Genomic DNA, 20748 nt, shown 5'->3' with positions numbered 1-20748 from the left:
TGTTAAACGGTTGTTTTGGCACGTTACTTACAAAGAAAGAATTGTGTACAAGAAAATGTGTCCTGTTATCATGCTAGGAAATGTAGAAATAGGAAATACAGGAGATATGTAAAGATATAATTTTTTAATTCTTTAAACCCGTTTGAAAATCTTTAAAGAGATGGCAAAGTTCTCATATACTGAAACTAGAAGGGACCATATGAGCTCCTATAATGTTACAGGTAAGAAAAATAAAGTCAGAGACTTTATTGCATAAAGTCATACAGTCATATAGTATCAAAGTGTCAAAAATCAACTGGAGCTCAGGTTCTTTATGCTTAGTCCAGTGGGTTTTTTTTTTTCAACACTCTACCACTAGTTTAGTCAGAGCCTCCAGAGACATCATCTCTATTCTCTCTACAATAAATAGCTTTAATCAGTTTTCATGCTACTGGCTACTTCTGTGGTTAACAGTCTCAGAGAAGTTTCAGTATAATAACAAATTTGGCATTTAGTGCATTTAATATGTGCTGTCTCTGTACAAAGTATACTGCTTGCTTTATCTTAACTAATCCTCAAGACAGTCTGAGTCAGAACTCTTCCTTGTCTTGGGGCTTAGGGAATTTATATCCAGAAGCCCAGAGCCTAACACGGCTGTTAGGAGGTAGGACACAACACAAATTAAAAACCATCGACTAATCTAGACCCTGTAAAAGTAAAATAAAAGTTGGTTTATTCAGCATGTTTTTAATATAATATCTTTTATTCACTGGTATTTTTGGGTATCTATAATATAATGTGTACTGGTTTTTATTTAAAAAACAGCAACCTCATTTATGAATCTTTTGTGTCTCTATAAGCTAGAACAGTCCCTGGCACACCCTCAGTAAAAAAAGAATGAACTTAGGCAGTGTGCAGTCTCAAAGGGCCTTCTACAAAATATTTTAAAAGATAAATGTACATATTGGAAACCGTGAGATAAAATAGAACCCTGTATAGAAGCCTATATAGAACAGGTTAATTTCGAAATTCCAAGTGGAAAACAGCTGACCAGAGGGAGAGGGTGTGCACAGTTGAGAGAGGAAACTCTAGACCAGATCGCTGCACTGTAGCTTCTCAGACTGACCTGTCAACCAGCCTCAAGAACACAGATCTGCATGCCACACTGAGAGAAGCTGTAAGCAGAAGCTGAGAGTGAGTCATGGACAAATGCCTCAAAAGAATGACACTGAAGCTAGCACATGAACGATGATGAAGAATTCATGAGATGATGGAAGATGATTTCAAGGGAAGAACAGAAATAAAAGCTGGGCGTTCAAAGAGACCAAGATATGTCTGGAGGAGATGAAAGAAATTCAACATGGCAGGAGTATCAACCACTGGCAGAGTGGTAAGAAATGAAGCTAGAGATAAAGGGAGAGATAGAAAAGAAACTAGCTTTTGAGGCCTGTTAAGGAATCTTACCTTTATTCTGAAGGTAGTGGAGAGCCAGGGAAGGGCTTTAAGCAGATGGCATGATCAGACTTTGAGCAAGGCCGATTCTGCAGCATATATCGTGCATACAGTGCCACTCTGGAGTCCTAGCAGAATGCATCACCATGGAATAGGGTACTAGGCAGAGAGGCAAGGCCCCAGGACCAGAGGGAAATACCAGTAATGAGAGCCAGAATAAGAGGTAGAGTACAGCACTTTGGAGACTGTACAGTACTTTGGAGATGTGGCATATAATCAGAGGAACTTTCAGAAATATTAAGAAGGCTCTTATAGTAGGAACTAAAGACTCTCCCAACCATGGATAAGGATGAATGAGAATATATATATATATATGGATGGATATGTTGAAATGATTTAGTTACTAAGTATTCTCTCAATGTATTTCAGTCTTCTGCTAGTTGGTTATTAATTTGTTATGTATGAAAATTCTCTATTACTTAAACATGTACTTTGCCAGAATATCAACCACTCACATAAATATACACATTATGTGTTTATATTTCATTGCATAGGTTACATTGGGCTCTTCCATCCATTTGCTTATTTAATCTTTGAAAGACTCTTATAAGATTGGCAGACGGAAAACACTGTCTCATATTATAAACACTCATATTACAGAAAACACTCATATTATAAATGAGGCTCTCAAAGGTAAAGTGGTCAGAGGTAGTGAACAATTAACTAGAATTTGAGTTTTCTGAAGTTCAGTGTTCTCTCAGCTACACAATTATAAGTATGTGGAATTTAGTCTTTTTTTTCTTCTATTTCCATCTGTCCAAACTTAGTGCACAGCAAAGCTCCAAGGAATCCAAGCAAACAAAATCACTTCTACCTGCAGCATATACTCATGCAGGTGCATGAGTGAGTTTAGTACTAAGAAGATTAAAAGAGCCAATGCTGCTGTAATTCCTAATTGGGATACAAGGGCCAATAAATTTTAGCACAATTAAGCTAGTGAAGGAAAATTCTGACATTAGAACTGTCTTCAAAAATTGGGGATATACCTACCACCTTATAGTAACAATAACAACAAATAACATTTATTGAATGACTGCTTTGTGCAAGGGACTTTTCTAAGTGCTTTACTTGCCTTAATACATCAATCCTCAGCATAACTCAATGACATGGGTACTATTATCATCTCTATTTTATAGAGGGGAAATTGAGGCACTAAATAGTAACTTGCCCAAATTCCCACAGCTAGTAAGTAAAATAAGATATAAACCTAGGCCATGCTGAACAAGAACCTATGCCCTTAATCATTGATGCTCTACTACTTCTCATATTATCATCAGTAAAATCTCTGTCTTCCCCTTTCCAGGAGGAGACTTGAACTGCAAATACTACTCCCAGAGATTCAAGTACATCAACAATATATGTTAGAAAGAATGTTAACCCAGGGATAACATGAAGTTGCTGCTCAATTTGGGAAACTGACAACAAACAGCTATAACTTAGTCACTGTGAAAATGATGAATTATTAAGACATCAATTTCCATTTGAAAAGCAGATATTGAGAAGCTACTATCTGCCTAGTCTTGTGGTAGACCTGGAAGTAATGGAAAAGATAGAAAACATATCTGTGAATCTAACCTTCAGGAACAACCAGGCAAACCTGAATGAATTATTATTATTGAATATTTTAATAACAATATCCAAAATTTACTGAATGCATACTGAGGCTAGACACTGTTCTGAACACCTGTATTAACCTTTCAATCCTCATAACAACCCTAGGAAGTGGGTGCTATTGTTATCCCTCTTTTATAGAAGAAAAAAAATGAGACCCAGAGAGTGGGTTAATTTGCCAAAGGGTGACATGTCCAGTAGTTATCTGAGCTGAGACTTGAACCTGTGCAGTCTGGTTCTGAGCCCTCACTCTCAACACTGGCTCTCTTTCTCTTTATTCCAGTTTTGTGTCTGCACTTGGGTAAATAATTTAAGCTGGAGCCAGATCTACAATCCCAGACATCTCAGGTTTAAGGCAGGGGGAAAAAGAAACCTCACTTAGGGCTTAAGACCAAACCAATTTGACCAATGCAGCTTTTAAAAGAATGCTCTGAATCAGGGATATTTCATGGTATTCTGATTACTAGCCTGCTATTGTTCTTTATGTTTATCTTTGTTAGCCAAGAATCCTACTTGGAAGAAGAATAAGCAGTAGGGAAGGGGAGGGTCTACCTTCCTATGATTTCCCCCTCTAGATACCTCAGATCTAGGAACAATCCAAACATTCATCAGTAGGTGAACAAATAAATTATGCGGTATTTTCAAACTCAGCAATAAAAAATTAACTACAGATACAGCGACATGAATGAATTTCCTAGCTATTATGCTGAACACAGAAGCCAGATGCCAGAGAGTATATACTAGATAATTATATCTACTTGAAATACTAGAATGGAACAGTCTCATCTATGGTGACAGAAAGTAGATCAGTAGTTCCCAGGGCAAGTGGGTGGGCAAGATGGACTAGGATGAGGCACAATGAACTTTTTTTAAAGATATTAATTGTTTATTCATAAGAGAAATAGAGAGAGAGAGAGAGAGAGAGAGAGAGGCAGAGACACAGGCAAAGGGAGAAGTAGGCTCCATGCAGGGAGCCTGGGGTGGGACTCGATCCTGGGTCTCCAGGATCACGCCCTGGGCTGAAGGCCACGCTAAACCACTGAGCCACCCGGGCTGCCCACACAATGAACTTTGTAGGGTGTTGGAAATTTAAGAGATTCTTTTGAGAATCAGAAAAACATTCTCTATATTAATTCAAATAGTAGTTATATGATACATAAATTTGTCAAAACTTATTAAAATGTACACATAATAAGATGAGTGCATTTTTATGTGGGATTCTGAAGTAGATCCTAAGCCAGAAAAAGAACATGAGGGGATCCCTGGGTGGCTCAACGGTTTGGCGCCTGCCTTTGGCCCAGGGTGCGATCCGGGAGTCCCGGAATCGAGTCCCGCGTCTGGCTCCCGGCATGGAGTCTGCTTCTCCCTCTGCCTGTGTCTCTGTCTCTCTCTCTCTATGTCTATCATGACTAAATAAAAAAAGAAAAGAAAAAAGAAAAGAAAAGAAAAGAAAAGAAAGAAAAGAAAAGAAAAGAAAAGAAAAGAAAAGAAAAGAAAAGAAAAGAAAAGAAAAGAAAAAAGAAAAAGAACATGAGTGGAACAGTGGTAGGTTTTGAATAAGATATATAGATTACTTAATATATTGTATTAATGTTAATTTCCTAGTTAGTATGATTTTTGCAATTTTTCTCTAAATCTAAAATAGTTTCAAAATAAAAAGTTAAAAAAAAATTAAAGCACATGAGTTTCTTGAGCTGAGTTCATACAGGGGCCAAAGAAGACATTCTGCAACCTCAGCTTCTGGCAGACCACAGCTCCTCCTCAATAGATCATCTTACATTCGTGGTCAAAGCCTTTCAGCAGAGTAGGTGGCCCTAATAAAACACAGTACAACTTAAAGGGTGCAAATACTGTTGATATAAGAGACAATAAATTTTTTCTTAGCCCAAACAAAACCCATCCAAAGAACAGGTCACGACCCCTTCCCGGTCTCAATGTGGCCTTATATTTAAGGTATGAGGATTTGACTACCCTCAAAGATAGGGCTAGAAGATGGGGAATAAGTCATTATCTGTACAATCTTGCCAAACACCTCTAAAATTCATTTTTCCTCCCAAACAAACAAAATAAACCAAGCCAAACCAAAAAATCACACAAACACCAGGCAATGAAGGCCAGTGACCCTGAGAAACAGAAACAATTGCCCCAGCTTACTGCTCTGGAGAAAGTTCCCAGGCTACAGTGCAAGATGGAACAGAGAGGTCTGGACTGGGAATCCCGGAAGGTCACAGTGGCCAGGGATCAAAAGGCACAAAGAGGGGAGAATGACCTGGACAAAGAGCTCTGGAGATATGTAGTTGGAACTCTGATTATTTTTACCTTGAGGACAAAGGTCTGTGTTATATTAAAAACAGCCTGTAGATTTTTTAACTCTTCACTTCTGGAATATTTTATTTGCATTTTATTTCATTTTTTATTTTGAATTTTTACTCCCACAGAAAGCTAGCTCTGTAAGGGAAAGCCATAAATAAGATTTTAGATTAGAAATGAGAACCATATTGACCCTAGCACAGAGTATTAAGACATATATACAAACATTATTCATGTCAGGATTTTAAAGTTTGATTAATATGCCTATCAGTATTATAAAAGTAATGTATGCATCATAATCATGGTTTATATAAAAATGAAATATGTGTTTCTTTCACTTTTGTAATTTTTGAAACCTTCTCCTAATTTCTCCATAGACCTGACAATCTATATTTAAGGCATGGAAAGATGTTTACATTGGAAGGTTGCTAAGGAAAGTAGAAATTCTGCTGTGTCCTAACATGCAATCTGTATGCCTATTTGCTTATAATTTAATATTTTTAATCAAATCAAAGTGTATTTCCAATGTGAAAACAGAAATTAATAAAAAATACTCCAATTTGTTCAGCTGTCATGACCTATATCTATGATGAATCCTGAGAATGTGGATGTCTATCTGCAACATCCCAGACACCTACCCTGGTCCTTAGGTAGTCTGTGTAGGGGAGTCAATGGTAACTATATAGCCACACAGCAAAAAGGGGGAAGACACTAAAATACAAACACAGAGACAAAAATAAACAAAAACCAAATTTATCCCCCAAAACTCCTATCCTTATCAAAACTAGGTTTTTATTTTTTTTTATTATCATTCAGACATTGCCTCTTATCTGAATTGTAGCGATTATATATTGATGGTCCCACATAACCTTTGCTCTAACCAGGTGGAAGCTATTATTACATCATCATCTCCATTTTCCAAATGGAACATGGAGGCAGTGGCACAGCCCAAAGTCACATAGCAAGCGAATGACAGATCAGGGGGCTACTAGGGCCTGGATGATACCACAAGCCCAAGCCTCTATCTATGGCACTGATCTGCCTCCTTGTGGCCCCTAAATAGGAACTACAAACTGGTCTAAACCACTCACCAATTGGGCTTGCTGATGACGGCTATTGTTCTGATTCTTAAAACCCTTTAATGAAGACCCTTCTCCCCTGGGAAAACTCTTCAGTTTTAGCTCTGTGTCTTTGGGCAAGTTCCTACACCTTCTGAAAAACCTTCTGGGGCCTGTTTCTAGAATGATCCCTAATGATTCTTTTCATTCTAAGCTCTCAAAACTAGGTTTCCTTCTTTCTACAGGACATCTGAGTGTGGTCAATCCAGCACAGCCCAGGGATGGAGGCAGACCTACTTGCATCCCAGCTCAGCCAGTGACCAGCTGGGAGTCTGAACAAACAATTTAAGCTCCCCAAATCTCAGGTGCCTCAGCAGTAAAGCAGTCATCATAACTTTTGCCTTATAAGGTTGTTGAAAGGATTTCAATGAGATCAAGTATTTAAGTGACTTAACACAATGCCCAGCAAACACACAAAGTAGACATTACTGAAACAGCCAATACAACTCCATTGAAAATACTAAAACACTGTGGCCTATGCCTTCCAGGGCCACACCAATATAGGAAACTACTGTCTCTCTCTGCCATGCATGGCATGAAGGGATTCGATTTGAATAAGTACAGAAATAGGACAATCAAAATGTCTATCAATCCCTTCTTTCCTGGAAGGAAAGGGAAAATGTAACACAGTATCATCCTAAAAGATAAAAGTGTAATTTGACTTTCAACATTGCCCTTATTAAGTCAGCCTGGATATTGAGGTCAGATCACTACAGTGCGGTAGTGCAAGGATGCCAAGCTGAGGTGACAATTAGGGGCAAAAGTAACACATGCTCTTGGGCTGGAGCCTGCATCTGTCCACAGAAAAGGAAGCCTCAGTACTGATGTACAGAAGTGCCATCCACATAACCAAATAACAGGCTCTGTGGCCCCACCTCATTCTCATGGACACACAGGTGTCCTGACTCTACTACTGTCCAACTCTACTACTGTCTAGTATGGACTAGACAGCTTCATATTGCTAATGACCTTCACAGAGATTTGTTTAATCAAAGGTTTCCATTTTATTTGCAGCCAGTTTCATTTTCTCACTGATGTACTATCACATTGTTGCCATATTTCCAGTCACCAAACCATGTGCAAATTAATGTTCAAATGGAGAAAGTCATTTAGTTTTTCTAAGTATGTTGAAACAGCGAGTGCCTTATTCATCTGTGTCTTCCCTGCATTCCCAACACAAGGCTTTGCGAAGTAAGCATTTAACTCACCCAACTGAATTTACGAGAGAAAAATTCCATTCACAGCTTTTAAAAATCTGACTAATATCACGATATCTTAAATTGTTATTTTTAAAGATAAACTTTTTAACCTAAATCTAAACACATGCCCACATCAAACGCCTCTAAAAATTTTCTACCATAAAGTTACAGATTATAAAGTTTTACAAAGAGACTAAATTGTCCCTGGCAAATTGGTACGATGCAAAAGAATAAAGTAATAAAAACTAACCAAAATCCAAAGAAAAATCAGCAACACTTCCTTCATCTTGCCCTGAACATGTCTCTGGATCTATAACTTATCCATTTCGTATTAAAGAAAATAGTGTATAAAAAGCAAGTGTTTCTCCAGTGGAAAACAAATATTACCTTCCTTTCCTGGAAATAGAAGGACTAGAATTTTCTCATCCATACTTCATTGCTATCAGACAAATTCTTTCATCAAACTGAAATCAGCCAATGTAACATACTTCCCACACTTTCATTTTATTAAAATAACAAGAAGAAAATGAAGAGATGGAAGGAGCAAGAGTTTAATGACTTCTAGGACTATTTGGAATAAACTAGTATGTACGATCTAATGGGTTTTTAAAATTTTATTTAGTGAACCCAAAAGCTGCTTGGTTACTTAGAGCAAAGGTTCATATTTTGAAAACTGCTCAAATATAACATACATCATCAAGGAAAAGGTTTCAGTCACTAATTTTTAATTATATCATATCCTGCTAAACTGGACACTGTGCTACATATCACAATCCTATTTTAAAAGACAAAACCAAGCTGAACCATAACATTTGAATATATATCGTGTTTTTTACTTTTGGAATCAACTTTATTGGATACAATAACATCTAATAAAATACACACATTTCATGCATCCGCTTAGATACAGTTTGACAGATTTATACATTTTCATCTCCCTCAAAACTGTGGTTTTATTTTGTATTTCTTTGATGACTCATGACATGAAGCATCTACTATGTGTTTGTTATAGATCTAATTTTGTGAAATGCCTATTCAAATCTTATGTCCATTTGGTCAATTTGATGGTTTGGCTTCTTATTGTGCTATAAGCTTTCCTTACATATTTTGAAACACATCCTTCATTAAATATATGTACTGCGGTATTTTCTTCCAGTCTAAAGCTTGCCTTTCACCTTTATTTTCTTAATGATACTTTACCCTTTGATAAAGAACAATTTATCAGTTTTTCTTTTTATGGTTAGTGCTTTTTTTCTCCTATCTAAGAAATATTCACCTACCTCAAGGTCACAAAGATGTTAATTTTTGTTTCTTCTGAAAGCTTTATAGATTTTGCTTTTATATTTATGTCTATGATCTACTTAGAATTAATTTCTTAATCTGGTATGAGGGAAGGGTTGAAGGTTGGGTTTTTTCTCTATATAGATATTCAATTCTCCCAATGCTATTGACAAATAGCATTTCCCCCCTTAAATTACCCTGATATATCAATTGACAAATCATGTATGGGGTCTGCTTCTGGATTCAAATTCTCTTGCATTGGTCTACATGTCTGTCATAAGCCCAAATCATCTGGTATGATTACCAGATCTTTATAGTAAGTTGTGAAATCACATAGATTAAGTTCTCCAAATTTTTCTTCTCATTATAATTGTTCTAATTCTCCGAAGTTTTTTAATTGCCAGAATTTGCATTATAAAATTTAAAAAACAATTTTTTAAACAAACCTAATGGGATTTTAATTGGGGTGATTTTGAATCTTTAGATCAGTTTGAAGTGAATTGACCTCATAAAAATATTGAATGTTTTGAGTCATGAACACAGTATATCTTTATATTAATTTTGTCTTCATCCATTTCTCTCAGCAGTGTTTTATAATTTTCAACCAATTTATAACTGATAAAATTATCCCTAAGTATTTTATGATTTGGGCTATTGTAAATGATGTTATTTCGATTTTATTTTGCAATTGTTCATTGCTACTATATAGAAATACTACTTGTCTTTGCACAACAACTTTCTATCCTGTTACCTTCCCAAACTCAGTTATTAGTTGTAGCAGCTTTTTTATATATAGATTCTTTAAAATATATAAGTTCATGGTCATGATTTCTGTAAGTAAATCCAGTTTTACTTCCAATTTGTATGCTTTTTTTTCTTTTCTTATTACACTTGGTAGGACCTCTAGGACAATGTTGAATGATTAATCATTATCTTTTACTCAGTTTTGTTCAGACTTTTCCACTTAGTAAAATATTAGTTGTAAGATGTTTTGTTGATATCTTTCATTGGTTAAGAAATTTCCCTTTGATTTCTAGTTTTCTGAGAGATTTTTCTTTAAATTATGAATGGATGAACAATTTTGTCAAATATATTTCTGCTTCTTTTAGGATGATCTTATGAGTATTTTCTTTATTTTTATCTTTTATGTTAATATGGCAATCAAGTAAAATATGTGCATGTGTGTGTATTCATGTGTATGTATGTGTAATTTACCAACCAAGACCTGTATTGTTGAGATAAATCCCATCAAATTATGATAGTGTATTATCTTTGTATATGTGGTTGGATTCAATTTGCTAAAACCTTGTTACGATAATTCTAATCTCGAATTAGTCCCAATTCCGGTCATGTTTACATTTTCTCATTCATCATTCACACTCATCTGAAACTGCATATTCTTGTCACTGATGATCTTCAAATAGCTAAGTGTAATTTCTTTACTTATTTTTAGTCCTTAGTCTCATTAACTTTCTAGTAATAATAAATAGTGCTGGTCATCTCCTTCCTGAAATTTCTAATCTTTGCTTTCCTGATTTTGTACTATATATCTCATTGCTCTCTCATTTCCTTTGATTCTACTCTGGATCTTCCTTTTTTCTCTAGTCTTTTAGCACTTGGCATAGCATCCACCCGGATATATCTTCTACCTTTATATGAACATGTCCGGCCTCCCTATATTTCTATTGTAAGCCCCTCTTTGTATTACCAATTCTATTATGATATCCTTTCCCAACAGATATTCAGTAGTTGTAAATGACAGCAATAGCAGATTGTGAAGACTTCTCTAATATTTGTAAGGGGTATGGTCTCCAAATAATGTATTTCTACAATGATTTGCATATTACATTTGTTAAAGAAACATTTCTAAATAAACTGTCTCTTCATTCTGATGTTTTATATATAGAACGTCATAGGCAAGTCAAGAAGCGACCTTTCTTCTGTAGCTGCTTCCCGTATCTCATTTGATTGATCCCAAAAAACAGTCACACTTCAGCACTGAAATTCTTGCTCCAGACATCAACACTTGCACAGACCTCATTATACCATCAAATCCAAATCAATATCTCACAGTCTTGCCAAAATATGAACAGATCACCACTATTAAAGAAAATCTCCATATCTCTTTTATGGACTTTTGGAGCCCAACTCCTATCTGTAAATTCAAGAGGGAAATGGGGAAGGAGAAGGTTAAAATTGCATTGATGAAACCAACCCTTCACCCTCCAGCTGTGAACAATTAAGCTCATCAGCATTCCCTTCAGGAAACTCCTGCTGCTTTATTAGGACTAACAGGCAACAGAATTTTGACTTTTTGATAGGTGGGGTTATAAATCTCCCATCACGACTGAAGAGGACAAGCTAAATTTATTTGCACAGTAGAATCTTTAATTATGGACCCCACAAGATGCTCAATCTAAAAATGTCCTATTTATTCCAAGGTAGGAATGGGAGGGGATGAAGGAACCAGATCTAGACTAGGAATTATTTTCTTTTAACCAAATTTGATAGTAGGGTGGGTAACAGCTGTGCAGAACAAGATTTCTGAATTTCTTTGGTGTGTCAACTAAAGAATCTTTGCTCGTGTAATTCTTCCCTTTACATGTCTAGACAAAATTGTACTCCTTTCATTGAATTTTATTAGTTTTTTTTACACATTCTTTTATATAAAAATAAGTCAGCTCTTTGGAGAGAATACAGCAAAGATGAAGAAAAGAAATTAAATTTTAGTGTGTCTTATTAATAAAACAAAATCCTATGTGAGAGAACAAAGCAGTTCTATTAAACCATAAAATATTTTCAACTTTTTTAATGCCACTTTATTTTTAAAAGCTCCATGTTTAATCCAACAAATTGAATAAATATAGCTTCCTGTTACACATAAGTTTAATAGAAATGCACATAATTGTAACCTAATTTTGTTTTCAAAATTAATTCCTTTTCAAAATCCAAAAAGTCCCTAGTTGCTTTAATTCATCTTTGATGTGCATGAGCAGAAAGATTTAAAGCTGGTACAGTTTTGTGGTACCTGGGTGGCTCAATCCATTAAGGGTTCAACCCTTGGTCTCAGGTCAGGTCATTAACTCAGGGCTGTGAGATTGAGCCCTGTGCCAGGCCTGGTGTTTAGTGCAGGGTCTGCTTGAGATTTTCTCTCTCCTTCTCCCTCCCCCTCTGTTCCTTCCTTTGCTTATGCTTTCTCTCTCTCTCTCTCTCTCTCTCTCTCTCTCTCTCTCCCTTCCTCTCCCTCTCCCCACTCTCTCTCTCTCCCTCTCTCCAATAAATAAATTTTAAAATCTTTAAACAGGTACTGTTTTTTTGCCAGAAATATTTCCAGCTTTCCTATTTGTGGTTGAGATATCTATTCTTAAAGAGAGTTTGGAGAGATTGTCTTGAATATCATGGTCTTTTTCTCATCTCTCTATATTTAAACTTGCTTTGCCACATCTCCACTCTGCTATTACCTCTAATGCTCCCAGAAAGATCTTTCTAGAACATAAATCATTCTCATTTCCTTGCTTAACATCTTTATCATTTCCCTACAGAATTCAAAATAAAATTCAAATGACCTACCATGGCATACACAGTCCTTCATAATTTGGTTCTAACTTCATTTCTGTCACCCTACATTTAGAGAGGCAGGATCTTCATGAAAGCAGGAATTCCATCCATGCCATTTTTTACTTCTGTGTCTCAACACCTAGCACTAACACCTAATGCTTCTAAATTGGCAGGTGGATGGATGGATGAATAATTTTATGTCTTTCTATGTCATTCATTGATGGTGCTCACATTAGAAAGAGTTCATGTGATGTTTATAAAGTTGTTCACATACTTCTGGATGGGAAGTTTGATGTATATTCATATATATTAAGTTTCAATAATATTTTGAATAAAAGCAAAGGCTTCAGACTTTTTTATTTCTCAAAGTTCTGTATATACAATAGTTCCTCGAAAACTGTTGAACAAAATTTAATGTTGTCCATGTTCTCTACATACCCTTTTCCTATGCTTTTTAGAAATAAAATCAACTGGGATCCCTGGGTGGCACAGCGGTTTGGCGCCTGCCTTTGGCCCAGGGTGCGATCCTGGAGATCCGGGATCGAATCCCACTTCGGGCTCCTGGTACATGGAGCCTGCTTCTCCCTCTGCCTGTGTCTCTGCCTCTCTCTCTCTCTCTCTGTGACTATCATAAATAAATAAAAATTTATAAAAAAAAAAAGAAATAAATAAAATCAACCTATCAAGGCTGTTTTGTGTGTGGCACTGCCACAGAAGGAAATAGAATTGAGGCATGAAACACAACTTTTTTGGTGCCCAAACAACACCACCAGCAGCTTTTAAAGAAAGGTACATCTAGTGGTCAGGAAAACTTCACAGAGAAGTCGAAATCTGATCTGATACCTATAGGAAGGGGAAGGTTTAGATGAGGAGGAAAGTGTGCATTTCCCAAAGGGCAAGATCTCAAGCAGCGGGAACATTAAAGGCAAGACAAGAGCAAAAGTAACACAATCCCCTATAATTCCCGTCACCATTCCCTTTATGTTGAGACATTAGTATAATAGGATTACATATTCCTTCTGCCCAACAATTCCACTTTAATTTTATTATCATTCTAAACTCATTAAAAATACACTCTGGCTCCTCACTGAGCCACAATACTAATGAGGTAGCACCATTAGCATCAGGGCTTAGTCTGAAGTAATTACTTCTAGCTACATTTTGGCTTCTTCACTGAAATGTGGGAATGTGAAGAAGTGATTCTCGAAGTACTTTAGCACTGTTTAGAACAGATGCTTTCATCTGGAACACTGACTCCAGGAATCGTCAAACGCTTGAGAACGGTCATCCATAAAAATAATTATTTCTCTTCAAAATAAACGACTAGAACCAGACTCCTAGTTCCCAAGATTTTATTGTTGACACTATTGATGACACTCTCTAAGGGTATTTTTGGTAAACTAGTTCTGTACTATGGTTTCTCACTCTACAAAATCCCTCCTTATTTTTTTTAAATTTATAAGTTTTTATTATTATTCTTGCTTTTTAACTAGTGACAAAAAATTTTTTAAAAAAAGAAGAGCAGGAGAAATGAAGCCTACAGGTCAGGCTTTATTCATAATATGTGGTATGGGAGGTGGGCAGCAATGTTGAGAGTAAATAACAAACTGCTAGCATAAAAGTGGACTTTATTATTTGTGAAAAGCATGTGTTTGTGAGTTGTAGTGGATGAAGTATCAGTATTCCTGTCCTTGAGAAGATGGAAGGTATATCTGGGGCCATTTGGAGTCTTATGAGGCAGATATGCTGGGAGATTAGGGGGAAAACAGTGGGCAGAAGGCTAACTGACCCCAAATAGACACAAAGTGATGCTTGCAGGGTAGAAGGGTATGCTGGGATGTCTTGGATTTACAGCTACTGTGCAAGATCAACCACATATGCAGGTGACCCTGCCTGAAGGGCAGCCCCTTCTCATTTCCATCCTTATGAGGTTCATGAGATACATAGATGGTTCCTGGATCATGGATACCCTGTCTCCTTCTCAGAAAAAAACTTGCTTAGCTGCTATTATGCATTCCTTTTAGCAACTCACTCTGGTGCCCACACTAGTTTCGCCCTCCTCTGCTCTCTACCCTGGGGCATCCTGTGCTCCAAGACTTAGTCTTGCTTCAGGGCCTCTCAGTGCAGCCCTTTCTCCTTTCCAAATCACACATTTGCAACAGCCCCCTAACCTGGCCATGGCTCTTTGCTCACTGGCATTAGGAAAATCGCTTGTTTCTAGTGCCCAAGGAGAGAGGCAGAGACAGTGCTACAACTGGGGAAATTCTACAGACTCCTTGCAGTTGCCTCTACATCACCAGGTCTTCCTTAGGTTTCCCCCTGATCCTGCTCTTCAGACGACTTAACATGTTCGCTCTCCCCACAAATCATTCCCCATGTCAGGTCTTTGCTGCGAAGCCTTCCTTCCCTGCTGCCCACTCTTCCTTGTCCTTCTCTTCATTCCCACAGTACCTCCCTGAGAGTTATGGGTTTGATACTTCCTTTTCCTTTGCTGAACTGAAAGTTCCCTGATGTAGGGATCATGCTGTGTTTCTTTTTTTCTATCCCTCCAGCACTCTATTGTGATCACTTGTTTATGATAGATATAAAATGACTCTCAGGTAGATGCTAGGCACTATAAAGGGACACAAAGATATATTCATTCAACAGTGATTTTTTGGAGATCCTATTACGTGAGCAATGTGCCCAATCCCGAGGGACCCTGGCCTCCTATAGCTTCTGGCACAATGAGGGAGACAGCATACAAATACATAATTTGCAAAGAGTGATAAAGTTACTCCATGGAGAACTATAGAATGAATTTATAATGGAGTGATCTTACCTAGTCTGAGAAGACATAGTTTTGCAAATGGCACAGTGTAAATGTAATAAATGAACGAAGGAATGAATACAGCTAAGGGGAGAAAGAAATTCACGTAAGGAAGCTCCCAACAAACTTAATACACTTTACTCCCTAAATAAATCTATATGAAATACAAAAAAAAAAAAAAAGCTGCTAATCTTAATCAATGAAAATCATAAGATAAATAGTTTCACTGAAAGTAACTTTAGAGAACAGGCAAAGCTGTGCTATTAAAATTTCAGGACCCCCTGGAACTCTGAAAGCAGACCAGTGTTTGCAGACAATTGCAATGAGACCCTCTAAAGCTCGTGAATGCCATGATAAGGATTCCTCCACTAAAAGAATTTATCTCTCTCTCTCTCTTTTTAAAGATTTTTTATTTATTTATTTGAGACAGAGTAAGAGAGGGAGAAAAAAAGGGGGGAGGGGCAGTGGGAGAGGGAGAAGTGGGCTCTCCACTTAGCAGGGAGTCCCATGCAGGGCTCCATTGATCCTGGGACTCTGGGACCATAACCTGATCCAAAGGCAGATGCTTAACAGACTGAGCCACCCAGGTGCCACTAAATGCATTTTTCTTACAATACATTATGCAGATATAGGACATAATGTACAATCAGAGTATATTAGAATTTTCCAATCAGAGCCACAGCATACCCAAAATAGCAGGTCCTCCTAAAAACTTTGATTTGTTCAATAAATTCCAAAGAAAAGATGATTTCTTTGAGAAAAAAAAAAATCCACAAGAGTCAAAACACAAATCTAGAATATAGTCTCTCAAATCTTGTTTTATGGGAGATGCAAAAGAGGAGAAATAGTCTGTAAAAAAGACGGATCCAAGATGTTTGAAAGCTTTGAGAATCAGATCCATATCTTAAATAGGAACAAAGCCAAAATGAAACGTTATCTTAGTTTCCTTTTGAGTAAAGTGAGATATTTCATTTCTCCTGTAAACATAAGAATAAAAGAAAGTGCTTTTTCTGCCAAATGGACATGATCCAGACTAGTTCTTTCTAGTAAGAGAGAAATCAGTAAGAAAGGATACTGAATAAGTGTAGAACAGCAAAATCAGGAAGAGAAGAGATCACTGTTTTTGTATCTTTTTACACAATATAACAAAACTATGTCTCAAACTCAGAGAATTTTTGGGGTGTTTAGGGGTGCCATCTTATACAGTAGTTTTTAAAACATAGGCTATGGACCCTAATTGCTAGACACAAATGAATCTGAGTCCTTTTTGAACTGAGTGACCTTGGTCTACCCATTTAACCTTTCCAAGCCTATTTTCCTTTTATGTAAAATGGGAGAAATAATAATTACAAGAGTAATAATAATAGCTTCATAGGGCAGTATAAACACTAAACAAGACAATCTATGTTTGGAGCACTACTTGACACACCAACAAAATGCAGGAAAGAAAGTGGAAAAGAAAAAATGAGAAAGAAAAATATTTCCACATTACAGAGACTTGAGTAAAAAGTAGAATATGTTTCTATGTACAACTACTGTCTTTTTTTTTAAGTAGGCTCCACACCTAGCGTGAAGCCCACTGTGGGGCTTGAACTCATGGCCCTGAGATCAAGAACTGAGCTGAGATCAAGAGTTGGATGCTTAACCAACTGAGCCACCCAGGCACCCTGCAACTCCCAGCTTTTAAAATACTATTAAAATACATTGTCAGAAACTATTTAAGGGGTGGGAGTTTCACAAAAAAAAAAAAAAAAAAAAAGGCCAAAGAAAGAGGCAAACATGGAAAAGAAAACAGAGAACTCCCATTGGCTAAGAGTCTTTATCCATTCTCTGCTTTTAGAATCCAACTCCCAGACGGTAATGGAACCAATCATACCTGGATAACATTCTTTCAGCTCTATGTCTGCTTTAAGAACTTTGCTTTAAAGTCAAAATATGCCTTGGGGCACCTGGGTGGCTCAGTCAGTTACACATGAGACTCTTGATTTCAGTTCAGGTCATGGTCTCAGGGTCATCAGCTCAAGCCCTGAGTCTCCTCTGTGCTGAGCATGGAGCATGCTTAAGATTCTCTCTCACCCTCTTCCTCTGCTCTTCCCCACCCCACCCCTGCTTGCACGTGCACGCTCTCTTTAAAGATAAATTTAAAATAATAAATTTAAAAATATGCCTTTATGTCTCCATATTTTTTTCAAAACATGATTTCCAAAGCTTAGCTTAATGTTTACTGATGCTTACCTATAAGATGAGTTTTTTTTAAAGATTTATGTATTTATTTGATAGGGGGGCAGAGAAAGAGAACCTACAACCAGACTCATCACTGAGCACAAAGCCCAACGCAGGGCTCAGTCTCACAACCCATGAGATCATGACCTGAGCTGAAACCAGGAGTCAGATACTTAATTGACTGAGCCACCAAGGTGTCCCAGGTAGGTTTATAATGCACATAAACATAAATAAACACAATGAAAAGCAAAAAAATGCTGCCCAAATGCCTCACCATCATATGAGAATATATGTGAAGAAAATTATGCACAGAAAGACAGGCATTCACAGCACAAGGCAAGTTATCTGAATAAGTATGAAATGGCTAGTTTGCTAAGGGAAGGACCAACATTAGTATAGGATCAGCCCAAAGGAGGTTTTCCTGACAACTCTGCACTACACAAGACAGGCCCCACATGGGTCTACTGTGGACGAACATACTTTGTCCCTCCTCAGGGAAGCTAGCAGTTTACAGCTGATTTCTGTTCCCATTGATTCTACTGAACAATGCTCTTTAATCAAGCAGCTGCCACGCTGCTCACTGGCTTCCAGTCTGAGCTACTCCAAACGCAGGCTGCATCCCCTTGTCGGGGTCTGCAGAGAGTCTTTAGGCCTGTTAGGACACAGCGGATCCCTTGTAAGTCATTTGGCCGCTCCCGCTCCCCGCTGCATGCCAATTAGTCTGCAGGCTGCTTGTCCTCTGCAGCCATTGGAACCACACTCCTATTTATTTGGGAACCACGTGTCTGAGAAACCAAACAGTAATGACATCCTATGTTTTTCATCAACCTGGACCTCAAATGTCCTTGGCAATCCCTGAAACCTTAGAAGACTATTTTCAGAGTAGGAAATATGAAAGTTAAATATTTTACAAGGTAAGAAGGGAAAGTACACAGGTACTAGTTTTATGTGATGATTTGGAGGGGAGGAAATAAAGGCAGGTAGACAGATTTCTGTTTTTTAGTTCAAAATGTGGCTTTTCTATTTCTTCAAACCCATTGAAATGTTCTACATTATCCCATAAGTTCTAGTCACAAAAAAATTAAATGCATTGAGCTAAGATTTGGTGATTTTTTTTTTTAACTCAGGCTATAAACTGCAAATGGCAGTGTATTTCTAAGACAGCTATAAGGGAATTTAATGGAATAGATGGAGCATATATAGGAATACTCAGGGAAATGGGGTCCAGAGGCAGGCCACAAAAGAAAACTGGTGAGCTGCTGCACACACTTGGTGAAATGTTCCCAAAGTCACTTAACAAAGTTGCCCTCTCTGGGTTGGCTCATCTCACATACTCTTTTCTTAAGGCTCTGCCGCTCTCCAATGTATTATAACCTCCTCTGGGGAAAAAAAAGAGAGAAAGAGAGAGAGGCACCTGGGTGGCATAGTCGCATAAGAGTCTGATTCTTGGTTTCAGCTCAGGTTGCGATCTAGGAATAATGAGATGGAGCCTGGCTTGGGCCCCACACTCTGGGAAGTCGACTTGAGATTCTCTCTCCCTTATCCCCTCTCTGCCCCTCTTGCTCATGATCTCCTCTAATAAATAAATAAATCTTAAAAAAGAAAGCACATGGAAGAGAATCCTAAAAATGAATGCCATTTTAAGGCCATTCATTTTGCTACAGACAAAACACACTAAACATACCACATTGTACGATCTCATTTAAAGACAAACATTGTATGATCTCATTTAATAAGTGGAATCTAAAAAAGTCAAGCTCATAGAAACAGAGAGTTGAATGGGATTGGGGGGTCAAAGGGAACAAACTTCCAATCATAAGATGAATAAGTTTGGGGGATCTGATGTACATTAGACTGTAGTTAGGAATACTGTATTGTATACATGAAATCTGCTGAGAAAGTAGATCCTAAGTGTTCTCACCACAAACAGAAAAAAATGGTAATTGTGTGAAGTGACAGATGTGTCAACTAGCTTGATTGTGGTAATCATTTCATAATATATACATATATCAAATCATCATGTTGTGTATGTTAAATATATGCAATTTTTATTTGTCAGTTATACTTCAATAAACAAGGGAAAAAACATTAGGAGAAGGTAAAAGGTATATAGGTACTATCATTGCAATGTTTCTATAAATCTAAATTATTCCAAAATTTAAAAAATTTAAGACTATTAAAAAACTATACTGTATGAATATAATTTTAACAGAAAAACTTGGAATCTTTCTTTCAGGGTGATAATGGGATTATGGGTCTTGTTTTTTCTTTATTTTAATATTTCTGTAATATAATATTATTTCTATAAGTAAATAAGATTATCCAAAGACTATGCACACCAAAAAAATATCCTTCCACACAAGAAACTGCTTTTATGGAGCAGCCTGGGTGGCTCAGGGGTTTATAGCCGCCTTCGGCCCAGGGCCTGATCCTGGAGACCAGGGATCAAGTCCCGCGTTGGGCTCCCTGGATGGAGCCTGCTTCTCCCTCTGCCTGTGTCTCTGCCTCTCTCTCTCTCTCTCTGTGTGTGTGTCTCTCATGAATAAATAAATAAATATCTTAAAAAAAAAAAAAGAAACTGCTTTTATGTAAAAATGTCCAAACTGGTTAATCCCCGAAAACAAAATTTAACCCATAATATGTGTTCAGCCAAAATAAGAATTCTTTTCTTTCCAACTTCATTTCCTCCTGTTTACTAAGAGGCCACTCTGAATACCCACATCCAACGGGAACAAGAACAGAGAATTCAAGTTGGCAGATGCTGTGTGCAATATGTTCCTGGTTCAAACACCTGACAGAAATGAGGGCTCCCCCCCAAGCCAGTTCTTTCTTTCTTTCTTTAGTTTTTTAGAACACAACGAATCACTTTTATTTCGGTATGCATCCACATCTCCGCATTTAGAGGTCCTGAACAGAAAAGTAGAAAAACACAAGCCCGCCAATTTCAGGGATCTGCTGTGCACACCAAGTCTTTTCTCGATCCCTGCTGAGGACCATGAGATGCAGTGGAACCAAAACAGAAATATGCACCAAATCCAAGGGTTTTTTTGTTCCACTTGTCAGATTTTAAACTAGACCCAAATGGATTATAAGATGATCACACAAGAACCCTGCTTAAAACTTCTTCAAATATTAAAAGCAGAAGCAG

At 37.3% G+C, this 20748-nt stretch overlaps 1 long non-coding RNA gene across 1 annotated transcript in view; it reads left to right on the top strand.

The window, feature by feature from the left end:
* The window catches only part of LOC140616835 (uncharacterized), a 47699-nt gene extending 43831 nt beyond the window's left edge, over positions 1 to 3868 (top strand). Inside the window, exon 5 of the long non-coding RNA XR_012017168.1 lies at positions 2795 to 3868. This is a non-coding gene — a long non-coding RNA (uncharacterized lncRNA). The remainder of the gene's footprint in view (positions 1 to 2794) is intronic.
* Positions 3869 to 20748: the final 16880 nt, after the last annotated feature.

Source organism: Canis lupus, chromosome 25, assembly GCF_048164855.1.
Source record: "Canis lupus baileyi chromosome 25, mCanLup2.hap1, whole genome shotgun sequence".
Classification (NCBI taxonomy): Eukaryota; Metazoa; Chordata; class Mammalia; order Carnivora; family Canidae; genus Canis; species Canis lupus.
This window is presented reverse-complemented; position numbering and strand designations above follow the sequence as displayed.